The sequence below is a fragment of the Adiantum capillus-veneris genome, chromosome 2, assembly GCF_014529385.1.
Source record: "Adiantum capillus-veneris isolate H3 chromosome 2, ASM1452938v2, whole genome shotgun sequence".
Lineage (NCBI taxonomy): Eukaryota > Viridiplantae > Streptophyta > Polypodiopsida > Polypodiales > Pteridaceae > Adiantum > Adiantum capillus-veneris.
In genome coordinates this window covers 119,982,974-119,994,239 of record NC_140932.1, presented here as the reverse complement: position 1 = coordinate 119,994,239, position 11,266 = coordinate 119,982,974, and the positions used below count along the sequence as shown (strand labels likewise).

The 11,266-nt window shown below is 43.0% G+C and overlaps 1 pseudogene; it reads left to right on the top strand.

The window, feature by feature from the left end:
* The first annotated feature begins 8,432 nt into the window (after nt 1-8,432).
* On the top strand, nt 8,433-9,209 carry LOC147463482 (uncharacterized protein C2F7.02c-like; annotated as a pseudogene).
* Nucleotides 9,210-11,266: the final 2,057 nt, after the last annotated feature.

The following is an 11,266-nucleotide window of genomic DNA, read 5'->3' as shown; positions in this document are numbered from 1 at the left end:
AGCACCAGTCCATGTGTGTAGGTGTGAACAGTTTGGAAGAGAAGAGTGTGCACTAGAATTATCATCTACACAATTTGCAACTTGCAATGCATCCCACATCTACGGAGGCAGCAATTGGACACCAACAACATCCAAATGTGGATCACATTGGATGGCAGCCTAGGATTGCAGACAATGAGTTTGGTTGCAATGAGCAAGCTTCAAATCCAATGGAGTGGTCTCACTCATCTGAAGATAATGTAGAAGACAATACAATACATGATGGGCTGCCCCCTCATGGCCGCACCGAGTAATCAACTTCAATTCGCCAAGAAGCCACCCGCAGGATGCGACAATATTGGGCCATGACAAAATGAGAGATCCGTCAAAGGAAAAGAGAACGTGATGCATCATGCTTGTCAACGCCGAAAGATATGAGTACAATTTGCACAACAATGGTGCTTTGCTGGCAAGAAGCTACAAAAGGCATGAATTGTGAAGCTAAGAAATCCACCTTTTGATTGCTTTTAGAGAAGCCGGCTTTTCGACGATTACACCATGGAGTAGAGAAATCTATACTCTCAGGGTACAATCACCAAATTCAAAGCATCATTGTTTGAAGAGAAGCTGAAACTTAAAAGGGCTTTATGCATGATGTTGGTGAATAGCAAAGGGGATCCACCAAGGTCTATAAGCAATTCAGAGATGGCGAGGTTCATGGGGCTGCATCGATGAAATTTTGCAACAGCTAATGAACGATTAAAACAAGCTGAGGCGAGAGCATTTCCATTGTAATTATGCCGATGCAAACAACCTCAAAGCCGTTACATCACACAGGAGATAAGAGACAATGTTTTTGCTTTTTGGCAAACGGAGACGCGAGTGTCACCAAACAAAAAGGATGTGTGCCGGAAACGTCTCGGACAAAAATCTTACATTAAGCATCCAATACATTTGCTTGACGAGTCACAGGTATGCTTTGAAAATGCTCGAATTATTTTGTTCTCTTGTATACAATAGTATAGGTACCATGCATACATAGGTAGTAACTACATATAGGTAGTATTACATCAAGTATAATGCTCTCTATCAAGCCCGAGAGGTGTGTAGGCTCCAAAAAGTAATCTTTTGGTACTTCTGGAGGACTAGCATTCATGAGGGGAGTCAATTATCTCAAGTATACATAAAAGCAATCAAAGGTGCTTTGGGGCAAGCTGCATAGACTCTTCAATACTGTCGAATTTTCTAAATGTTACTTTGTAGGTGTATATTATCTTCAAGATTACCTTGAGTACCTACATGTAGATGGTAGTAATACTTTCCTGTCTCACAGGGGTTGGTGCTCAAAAGCATCAATGTAAACTCATAAGTCCTATTTGGGTACTTTTGGATGACCAATGTACATTCAATGGTAGTTTAAAACAACCTTTGTGAACTCATAGGTCCTTTATAACCATGCATGTATACTATTAGGTCCTCTTAGGGTACTTGGAAGCTTCAAAGGTACCTTGAGATTAGGTAGAAGCTACCATGAGACCAAACATGTAATTCCAAAATACCAAATCTAGGTATAGGTACTTTAACGGTAGTCTTTGTGGTGGTTATTAAAGTACCAATTGTAGGGGCTTAGATACTTTGCAGAAATTGATGCTTCTTAAAGCTAGCATTAGACCAAAAAATACCAAATTTAGGTACATAGGTACTTTAGAGGCTTGCATTTTTCGAAACACTGTGGCCTCATTAATGTAGTACCCTTGGCAATTAAGAGGTTTAATACGGCTAACCTCTAACTTTTCTGCCCTTGGTACCACCACCCTCCCTTGATACCACCACCCGACACCCGACCCCGACTCCGACCTTTACCTCAAACAAGTCCTCAAACAACCCAACCAACGTGCATCGATGCCCTCAGGTTACTCGGTTCTTTCTCACGAACTGCAGGGCCATCACCTTCCTTGCCTCGTAACACCCTTCAACTTCGCCTTCGCCTTCGACACTTTACCACCCTAACACCCCCTAACAACCCTTACACCTTCGAACTCTGCATAACTGCGTAGCCCGCCTTTCACCGGTCATCAGACCCTATAGCAGCCAGCCTTACACTACATAACACACCATGCCCGCCTCTGTGAGGTTTTGCACCATGCCCGCCTCTGTGAAGTATTACGCCATAGCTGCACCGTAGCTGTACCATAGTTGCGCCATAGCTGCCCATACACGCAGTCACCACAGCAAACCAGCATGTCACGCATTGCTTGGTCTGTCACACCAGGACACTGCCTAGCCCACACACTGCCTAACACTACCTAGCTTGTCTACTCACAGGGCGTCAGACCCTGAAGCGGCCACTCCAGCCGAATCCGACCCTTCCCGACTTGCTGCTAAGCGGCATAACTGCCCAACGACAGGCGACAACGACCCCTGCTGAACCCCGTCAACCTCGTCAACCTCCTCCTCAGAAGCACGTCCACCTCGTCCACCTCAGAAACAATCTCTCAATGGATCAACTCACACTTGACCCATACAAGAACAACACCGACGAACTCGACTATCTCTCGGAGGAGTCCTTCGACTTCTCCCCCAACCCTCACCAGGCCACCCTTAGAGTTGAAGACTCACCCAATCGCTTTGAGTCCAATCTAGACAATGAACCCACTTCACCCAGCCATAATCCTCCTATGAAAACCAAACCCAACCTTCGCATCACCTTCTCCACCATCCAACACCAATCCTCCTCACGTAACGGGTCGAGTCCTTCCTCTCACCCACCTCCACCAACTACAAAAATCACCCCCTCCTCTTCATCCAAGTCCCCCAATTCCACTTCGCAAATATCACGTCCCCTTTCCCCCACTAAACCCAAGGAATTCAAAGACATCATCAACCTCTCATTAGTGGAATTTAAGAAGTTACATAATAAGCTAACCAAAGCCTCCTTGTACACCACTCACTTGGTAGAACTTCATAAAAACAATGCCAATCGCAATAGCCTCAATATGAAACCACCACGCTTACATTTGGAAGATACCCAAGCCCAAGCTCTCCTTAATGCCAAATTCACCGCCCTTACAATCCAATATCAAATGGATTGTACTCTAGCCCTTACCCAAGCGCAAGAGCTTCTAGTGACAAACCTACAATCTAAAGTTGAGGGATATCACCTCGAAGTAGAAAGCCGCCTCACCGATCTTGTGAAAAATCTTTCTTGTATCACCTTGCCCCGATCAGCCTCTTGCGATTGGCACCAATACCTAAGGGTTTGGAAGGAATCCTCTCTTCAACAATTTCTCGCCCTAATGCAATCCTTTATCGTTAACTCTCACTTGGCCTCCTCAAAGGAAGAAGAAGCTCACAAATCTAGGAAACGCTCTATAGCTACCATGAAGGAGGGAATCCTACACCTCCCAAAGAAGCAAACTATCAAAGAGCTTGTGGAACTTGAAGTCAATAAACGTTTAAAATCTCTCCCATTTTCCAAACCCCATACTATTGCAACCCATGCTATTGCAACCTCCACCAATCCCCGCTACTCCAAAACTTCAAGTCACCATCCTCCCTCCAAAGCCCCTTTTTGCCCCCCTAGATCCTCACACCATACCCACAAACCATCCAAGGATCTCTCCCATCCCCCCCATCCTACACACTCCTTCTTATCCCCTACCAAACCTCTTAACCAATCTTCCAAAAACCCAAAATCCCCCTCTCCACCATGTTCCCCACCATCTAAAAAACCTCTTAAGCACCTCATGCCCAAAGAACCTACTTTAGCTCCTAAATATCCTAAATATCCTCTCAATCACATTCATAACCTCTTCTCACCCAAGATCCCTCCTCCTTCCATCGCCAAACCTTTTCCCTACAACAAATTTACCAAACCTTCAAAACACAACAAAACCGCCAACATAAACCTAAACCTCAATCGTGATAGCAACCGTTTTGGCGTTCACAACCGAGATGGCTACAATGATGGCAACCACAATGGCTACAATGATGGCACCAGTAATGACAACCTGAAGGACAACTGTGATAACAATCATAATGGCAAGGAGTTGGGAAAAGGGAGAGGGAGGAGGGATTAGGGCCTTCACATCCATTGTCTTGGATCCACTTGCTTTTTAGTAAGCCCCCCCTCCTCCCAAACCTTTGGATTGGTTTATCCCTCTCTACCTCACCAGCTTCCGCACAAATTCCCCCCACCCCTATCCATGAGCATATGAAGAGAAGGAAAAGAAGCAAGCGTAAGTTTTGGCTTCCCGTCACTAATCCGCATGCTTACCAGCTCATGCTCTTTGGTAAGCTTCCCTCACACTCACCTGTTACTAACCATACCTCTTGTTTTGTACATAACCTTACCACTCGTCCCCTCTCTTTCAACGAAACTAAATGCTTTGGAATCATCCAGTGAAGAAGAAAGCAAGGAAGATGTACAAGAGGGCTGATATTACAGAGAAATAATGTGGCACATACCGGAGGATGTGCAGGTTTAGAGGGGGTGGATGTCGTGCTGTGACACGTACATAGTGGGAACGCATGCTACAAGATCTATCTTGGAATTTCTTAGATACATAATTATCTTTCCTATAATGTACATATGCATATTTAAGTATAATAATAAGCCTTCTATCTCACCCTATTATTTTTCTCAAGGGTAACCTATTCTTACTTTACCATCAGAAAATACTATGGGAAAAGCATCAATAGCTCCGCCTCTTTAACTTGGGGCAAAAAACATTGATTCTTTATTTTTACTATCTCATTATCATCTCACACCCTAGTTAGATCCTATATCTAGGGTAAACTCCAATATATATATATATTCTATGTATTTTTCATATTTTTCTTATATTTCTTTTTAAATAGCTACTAGGAGGGAATCAAATCCTAGTGGGACACTAGGTGGCATGATTTCAAAGATACACTTATTTATGCATTATAGCAAGCATGATTACAAAACTTTGTCAAAGAGCAATGTCATGCTTTCATTTGGCATGAGGTGTCCTTTGAAATCAAATGAAAGTCTAGGCTAAGGGGACCACAGGAAGACTTTTGCTGCGAGAACTGGACCCTATTTTGATGAATTTTTTACACAAGGTTCCAATCCAAATTGGAAAATGATTTTAAAATGAAAATCGTAGCTAATGAGATGAAGTTTCTGCTCATATTTTTACTTTTTTATTTGGAGCCACGGTTGAGGAGATATGATCAAAATACTGGACCCCAGTCTGCCCATATCATGCAGGGACAGCTCATGTCCAACTTTTCCAATTCCTGTTCACACTGGCTCCTCTCTTCTTGTGTAAACCCTTGAGGGTTCCCTTCACCTATAAAAGGGGACCTCTTCTTCCTTGAAAAAGAACTCAAACATTCAAGCCATTGATGAGAGGAATTATTGAGGGAGTGAGTAGTAATGCCTAATTGTACTTAGCCATTAACATAAGCAAATCCTTAACCAAATCTATCTCTTTCACTCTTAGTAATTCATCCTTTTTACAAATTCTAGGTTCTCTTTGCTATAGGTACATCTCTCCCCGCAGTATCCTTATTGCCTACGGGCAAGAATAGGGCTTGGGAGGGAAAATTCTCATCTCTTTACTTCTCTCATATCTACATTTCCCACATACTATCCTAGATGAATAATCCACATGATAATTTCTATCACTTTCACTCTGTACGATCTATTAGAATTAACGTATGGATTAGCCGTAAAATACACTTTCAACAACGTATAGTGTTTCTCTTTGGCCCAGAAAGGCTCAATGAAATACTTCTATCACCGGATCCCATCATACTACCTCTCATAGACTATAATTTTTCTTTTGATGTAAGCGTAGTTATCTTGCTATGAACCAAGAGGATTTGTACACACAATTAATCCCAATCACTAGACAAAAAATATATATTATAGTAAGCACAAAACTACAATTCCAAAGAACAATTCGTAGCCTATTTGGTCAGCCAAGATTGAATGCCGTTAACTCATCTATTAACCCTTTCATACTACCCATGATACGATATGACCATAGCCTTGATGTTTTTATCTTTGTGTTGTTTTGACATTCTCTTTTGTGTTCTTTCTTTGTGTGTGTGAGTGCAAGAGAGAAAGAGTGGGTCTTCTTTGATTGCACTTCTTTCCAAACCCTAGTCTTCATGGCATGTATGGTTTAACTCCTTCATATATTTTTTGTTGAGTTCTGTCACAAACTCTCACAGCCATAAGCCCGGTGCTTTCCTGGCAAGACCGCAATTTTCTTGACATATATTTTTGGTGAACCCGACGCGAATCTGCCAGGGTGAGAGTTTGTGGGTAACCATGGGTGATCATGTTGAGCCACAAGGTATGCATTTAAACCCAGCAACAATGCAAATGTTTCAAGCATTTTCAATGTTCATGCAACAACAACATGCTACTGAAAGAAGGGAGATTTCAGCAATGAAGGCCATACAAGCGATCGTCAACACAATGGATCAGTTCAATGGCAAGGATGTAACCAAGTACTTACGTGAGTATATGAAGGAGATGAGCTGCATCGCGTGTCAGAAGGTGAGATGATTCAAATCTTTGAGCTAGTTGTTGCTTCAGAAATTAGGGAGCATGTTAGGGCAATTAAAGATGGGCATGGGAGAAATTGGGAAGAACTCAAAGTAGTTTTAAAGGAGGAATATTTCATGGAGGACTCGGAGAGAGTGACCAAAAGGACATTCTTAGAATGGGTAGTCAAGCCAAAGCAAGGACTATTAATAACAGAGCTACTTAGGGAATTTGAGCGGCGCTATGCACAACTCACAAGGACAGAAAGGGCCACAATAGATGCAGAGAAGACAGATCTTTTCTTACACGCTGCAGGTAAAGAATTTCAAGAAAATTTGGAGCTTCTTCTTGAAGATAAAGATGCTGAGCAAGGACTAAAGACCGACTGGAATGAGGTTGAAGGTGTTGTCTCACTGCTTGCCAAATGACAAAGAAGAAGGGACAAGATGGTAGTAAACACTACAAGTCCTTCCACCTCAACTTCTGACAAAATGGTAAAGCCTACTTTTATCGCTCCTAAGTTTGATGAGTCCATGCTAGATGAGCTTGTCGAAGGGGAGTACTTTTCATGGGGAACTTCTTCGGGGGAGGTAGTGACTCCGGAACTTCCTTGCTCGTCGCTTTTCCATCTCCACTTGAAACCAAGACCCACTCGACTTACACGCAGTTGAGCATGAACATAAGTAACAGAAACGACACTATTAATGATCTTGAACCTACAAACTTCCTCTATGTGCTAAGATGCTTTTCCTGAACAATTCATGTGTAAAGGAGGTCTCACCATCACTCTCATCCTCGGCTTTGCTAGATTCCTGCTTTGAACGGGTGATATCTGCTGCTCGTGCCTTTTCGAACTGTCCAGCTGCACCATAAAGGGGGGACAATAAAAATCATTCAATGCCTATAGGAATCCAAGTCCTGTGGCCTCTTTATTTGGCCCGATAGATCTTTAAGGTCTCTTGGGATAGTTTCTTACAATGTTGAAATACTCTTCTTCTTCTTCTTCTTCTTCTCTCTCTCTCTCTCTCTCTCTCTCTCTCTCTCTCTCTCTCTCTCTCTCTCTCTCTCTCTCTCTCTCTCTCTCTCTCTCTCTCTCTCTCTCTCTCTCTCTCTCTGTGGCTTTCACTACACCCAAGTCGGCTCTTCAACTTCCTCGGCCTCACAAGGCAGTCAATTCACCTCCCGCCGTAGGCCTCTCTCGGCTCACGAGTTCGTGCCAATATCTTTCTATCACCCAAGTGTGGTAGAATGGTTATGCCATTTTCCAATTAAATAACAGGTCTTGAGTTCAACTCTCCTCGCCGCATAGATCTTTAAGGTCTCTTGGGACAGTTTCCTACGACGTTAAAATACTCTTCTAATTCTCTCCCTCTCTCTCTCTCTCTCTCCCTCTCTCTCTCTCTCTCTCTCTCTCTCTCTCTCTCTCTCTCTCTCTTGGGCTTTCACTACCCATAGCTCGGTTCTTCAACTCCCTGGGCCTCACAAGTAGATTCACGATTTCTGCAGCTCCGTTTTCTTTGCTTGCACTCTGAAAATTGCTCGCCGTTATAGATAGTAGAATAGAATATATAAGACGTAGTGCCCACTCACTCTCTCCAACAATAGCCGCTGCATTTTTGGCACAGCATGCTTGCATGTCACAATTTAATTAGGGCTAGCGTAAAACAAAAGCTTTGCCGAATATAGCAGTGAGACTCGAGTTAGAAGTGACGACCTTGCACTTGCGTCAAAAGCTTTGACGATAGCAGCAGCGTAAGGAGACTCGAGCAAGGAGCGCAAGGTATGCTGCTACAGCGCTCTCTCTCTCTCTCTCTCTCTCTCTCCACGCTCCAACATAAATAATTGACTCTTTCTCTGTCTTCCGCCTTGTTTATTTACTATAAAATCTTCATCATTATGTTCATGCAGCTGTCGATTATCATCAATGGACAGCATTGATTACTTGTTCTCAGAACTATATTTGTTGCCTCCCTGATCTTCGCAGAACTATGGTCGCCCCACCCTCATACTCGACTTGGACAACACCCTCATGTCGTCTGGACGGGGATACACACAATACGCTCCCAAGGCACCTTCTGAGTTTTGTTTCATAGGTGCCGACGACGATGTATATTGGACGGTCATCAAGCGCCTTGGCATTGACGATTTCCTTCACGAGATGGCTGCGCTTTACGAGATCGTCGTGTTTACCTCTAGTACATTTTACTACGCACACAACGCGGTCTCTCGTTTGGACAAATTTGGTTGCATCGCTCATATCCTCTGCAGTAAGGATTGCGATGAGTATATCGACCATCAGAAACGGCAGTATGTGAAAGTGAAGAACCTCACTAGGCTGGGGAGAAACCTGAAGAGAGTGGTTGCTGTGGATGATGACCCACTGTATTATTCCACCTGCCCGGAAAATGTAATCGGCATTAGTCATTTTACAGGTGATTCTTCAGATCGAGAGTTAGAGAAGCTGACGCCCTTATTGAGATCACTCGCGCAAGAGGAAGATATCCCACTTGCTCTCAAGGTACCAATAAAAGTTATTGTTGTTGTTGTTGCGGTCGCTGTTGTCATCCTCGACAACGTCGACGTGGTTGTTGTTGTCATCGATATTGTCGGACAATGTCAGTCTCATATAATTAACCTTGCATTCATGCAGAGGCACAAGGAGTTGGAAGAGGCTCAAAGACATGAAGGTATAAAGCTTTAATTTTACACAAGAAGATTTAGAAATTTTCTCATGTAGGAAAACGAGGTACCGCATACCTAGCTAGGTACGATTGGGGGCAGGGGACCACTGCCCCCCCCACCGGGCCGGTGGTCCCCTTCCCCCAATTGTACCTAGCTAGGTATGCGTTGCCTCCCTCACAGAAGCTGAGGTAAGTCATGATGTGAGAATTGTTGTGAGAATTTGTCCAAAACTTCTTGTGGTAAGTATTCATACTATTTCTTATGCCACCACTCACAAGAAGATTCAGAAATATTGTCATGTTGGAAAATGGAGTCTTTCTTAGTGTTTTTCATACAATGCATAACATCATGAGCTTCTGCTCGAAAGGCATTGCATACCTAGCTAGGTACGATTGGGGGCAGGGGACCCCCGCCCCCCCACCGGGCCGGCGGTCCCCTACCCCCAATCGTACCTAGCTAGGTATGCGGCGCCTCCCTCACAGAAGCTCATGATGTTGAGGTAAGTCACAATGTGGGAAATATTGTGAGAATTTGTCCAAAACTTCTTGTGACTACTCAATATAATCATTTCTTTGTTGTTTCTCATGACACCAGTACTCAATATTCCACCACTGCATTATACATGTGTAAAAATTGACACGTCAGACAAGTCGGATGGTGACATGAATAAAATTTTGTCAAACACAAAAACACAGGTAAATAAGTAAGCAAGCTTTTTTGTTGGACTGTAACACTTGAAGTGACCATTCTTTAGCTACACTAACCATTATTTTTTTTTCAATAAGAGTGATCTTGACTTAACATTAAAGCCAATGGCTCCGGCTCTGACACCCCAATCTGGTCAAGAACTAGATGGCAACTTTAACCAGGTACGCATTTGTCACAATAAAGTGTAAGAATTGATTTGTTTGTTGTTGTTGTCGTCGTTGTCATCCTCATAGTCGACGTGGTGGTTGTTGTCGACGTTGGGCAATGCCTGTTAATATGATTCACGGTGGATGCATGGAACAACACAAGGAGCTAGAAGAGGCTCGTGGATATGAAGGTATAAGGCTCAACGAGCTAGAAGAGTCTCAAGGAAATGAAGGTATAAGGCTTTAATCTTGTGCATATTATTTCTTATACCACCACTACTCAATATAGCTATTTCCATGTTGTTTTGCATTCGATCACTACTCCATATACCTCCAATATGATGGCCTCCCATGTGAATGCACTTTGTTGCATGCCCAGGAGATTCACCGTGTATTTCCGTACGGTACCACATGAGTGTACAAGAGAGGGGTTTTGGAGGTCGTACATAAGCCTATACAGTAGGGGATGTTCCCCTATTAACTCATGCTCATATCGTATGTATTGGGGGGGGGGGGGGCATAATCAACCCCAATATCATGTATATAAGGGAAGGCGTATAAGCCTCATGCTCTCTTGGCTAACCCCTTCTGCCAATGCTTGATCTGGCATGGCGTGGTCTTTTCTTTAAAAGAGAGAACAATGTATGTATGTGTAGATATATTAGGATATGAATAAAAAGGGGATCCCTAATTGTTTAAGTGACCTAGAATATAAATAATGAGCTTTCACCAGTTTCATAGTATCCACGACTTCCTAGAATATAAATAACGAGCTATAACAGTTATGATAGTATCCCTTTTCGCCAATTGTACCTAGCTAGGTATGCGTTTCCTCCCTCACAGAAGCTGATGTAAGTCATGATGTGAGAATTTGTCCAAAACTTCTTGTGTTAAGTATTCATACTATTTCTTATGCCACCACTACTGAATATAGTCATTTCCTTGTTGTTTCTCATGACACCGCTACTCAATATTCCACCTCTGCATTATACAGGTGTAAAAACTCACACGTCAAACAAGTCGGATGGTGACATGAATAAAATTTTGTCAAACACACAAACACATGTAAATAAGTAAGCAAGCTTTTTTGTTGGACTGTAACACTTGAAGTGACCATTCTTTAGCTACACTAACCATTATTGTTTTTTCAATAAGAGTGATCTTGACTTAACATTAAAGCCAATGGCTCCGGCTCTGACACTCCAATCTGGTCAAGAACTAG